The sequence below is a fragment of the Bubalus bubalis genome, chromosome 4, assembly GCF_019923935.1.
Source record: "Bubalus bubalis isolate 160015118507 breed Murrah chromosome 4, NDDB_SH_1, whole genome shotgun sequence".
NCBI classification, from domain to species: Eukaryota; Metazoa; Chordata; class Mammalia; order Artiodactyla; family Bovidae; genus Bubalus; species Bubalus bubalis.
In genome coordinates this window covers 83,120,646-83,123,045 of record NC_059160.1, presented here as the reverse complement: position 1 = coordinate 83,123,045, position 2,400 = coordinate 83,120,646, and the positions used below count along the sequence as shown (strand labels likewise).

Here is a 2,400-nt window from a genome sequence, read left to right as displayed (position 1 = left end):
AAGGGCCAAAAGATTATTACAGGCAGCTTACAAGAGACCTCTTAAATATAAGTACACAGAAAGTTTAAAAAGAAATACAGTCACTATGGAAAATAATATGGAGAGTCCTTAAAAAACTAGGAATGAAGTGACCATATGACCTAGTAATCCCACTATTGGACATATACCCTGAGAAAACCATAATTCTGAAAGACATATGTACCCCAGTGTTCATTGCAGCACTATTAACAATAGCCAGGACAAGGAAGCAAACTTGATGTCCATTGACAGATAAATGGATAAAGAAGATGTGGTGCATATATACAATGGAATAGTACCTGGCCATAAAAGAGACTAATTTGAGTCATTTGTAGTGATGTGGATGAATCTAGAGCTTGTCATACAGAGTGAAGTTAGTCAGAAAGAGAAAAACAAATATAGTATATTAATGCATATATACAGAATCTAGAAAAATGTGCTGATGGACATATTTGCAGGAAAGTAATGGAGATGCAAAGGAGAAAAGGAAAGATAAACCCATTTGAATGCAGAGTTCAAAAGAATAGCAAGGAGAGATAAGACAGCCTTCTTCAGCGATCTATGCAAAGAAATAGAGGAAAACTATAGAATGGGAAAGACTAGAGATCTCTTCAAGATAATTAGAGATTATCAAGGGAACATCTCATGCAAAAATGGGCTCAATAAAGGACAGAAATGGTATGGACCTAACAGAAGCAGAAGATATTAAGAAGAGGTGGCAAGAATACACAGAAGAACTGTACAAAATAGATCTTCATGACCCAGATAATCATGATGGTGTGATCACTCACCTAGAGCCAGACATCCTGGAATGAGAAGTCAAGTGGGCCTTAGGAAGCATCACTACGAACAAAGCTAATGGAGGTGATGGGATTCCAGTTGAGCTACTTCAAATCCTGAAAGATGATGCTATGAAGGTGCTGCACTCATTATGCCAGTAAATTTGGAAAACTCAGCAGTGGCCACAGGACTGGAAAATATCAGTTTTCATTCCAATCCCAAAGAAAGGCGATGCCAGAGGATACTCAAACTACTGCACAATTGCACTCATCTCACACGCTGGTAAAGTAATGCTTAAAATTCTCCAAACCAGTTTTTTAAGGAATCTCCACACTGTTCTCCATAGTGGCTGTACTAGTTTGCATTCCTACCAACAGTGTAAGAGGGTTCCCTTTTCTCCACACCCTCTCCAGCATTTATTGCTTGTAGACTTTTGGATCGCAGCCATTCTTCCTTATGATCCAGCAATCCCACTGCTGGGCAAACACACTGAGGAAACCAGAAGGGAAAGAGACATGTGTACCCCAATGTTCATCGCAGCACTCTTTATAATAGCCAGGACATGGAAGCAACCTAGATGTCCATCAGCAGATGAATGGATAAGAAAGCAGTAGTACGTATACACAATGGAGTATTACTCAGCCATTCAAAAGAATACATTTGAATCAGTTCTAATGAGGTGGATGAAACTGGAGCCTATTATACAGAGTGAAGTAAGCCAGAAAGAAAACACCAATACAGTATACTAATGCATATATATGGAATTTAGAAAGATGGTAACAATAACCCTGTATACGAGACAGCAAAAGAGACACTGATGTATAGAACAGTCTATTGGACTCTGTGGGAGAGGGAGAGGGTGGGAAGATTGGGGAGAATGGCATTGAAACATGTATAATATCATGTATGAAATGAGTCGCCAGTCCAGGTTTGATGCACGATACTGGATGCTTGGGGCTGGTGCACTGGGACGACCCAGAGGGATGGTATGGGGAGGGAGGAGGGAGGAGGGTTCAGCATGGGGAACACTGTATACCTGTGGTGGATTCATTTCGATATTTGGCAAAACCAATAAAATATTGTAAAGTTTAAAAATAAAATAAAATTAAAAAAAAAACAAACCAGCTTGAACATCTGGAAGCTGTAAAGTAATTAGCCTCCAATTAAAATAAATAAATTTTTAAAAAATTTAGAAAAAAAAAAATTCTCCAAACCAGTGCTCAGTTCAGCAGCACATATACTAAAATTGGAAGGATACAGAGAAGATTAGCATGGCCCCTGCGCAAGGATGACATGCAAATTCATGAGGTGTTCCATATTTTTAAAACCTCAAATAGCCAAAACAATCTTGAGAAAGAAGAATGGAACTGGAGGAATCAACCTACCTGACTTCAGGTTCTACTACAAAGCCACAGTCATCAAGACAGTATGGTACTGGCACAAAGACAGAAATATAGATCAATGGAACAAAATAGAAAGCCCAGAGATAAACCCACACACCTATGGACACCTTATCTTTGACAAAGGAGGCAAGAATATACAATGGAGAAAAGACAATCTCTTTAACAAATGGTGCTGGGAAAACTGGTCAACCACTTGTAA

General features: G+C 38.9%; 1 non-coding gene across 1 annotated transcript; it reads left to right on the top strand.

Annotated features, from left to right (window-relative positions):
- The first annotated feature begins 2,014 nt into the window (after positions 1-2,014).
- On the top strand, positions 2,015-2,121 carry LOC112584858. Its single transcript, XR_003109243.3, has one exon. It is a non-coding gene; the product is annotated as a U6 spliceosomal RNA (small nuclear RNA).
- Positions 2,122-2,400: the final 279 nt, after the last annotated feature.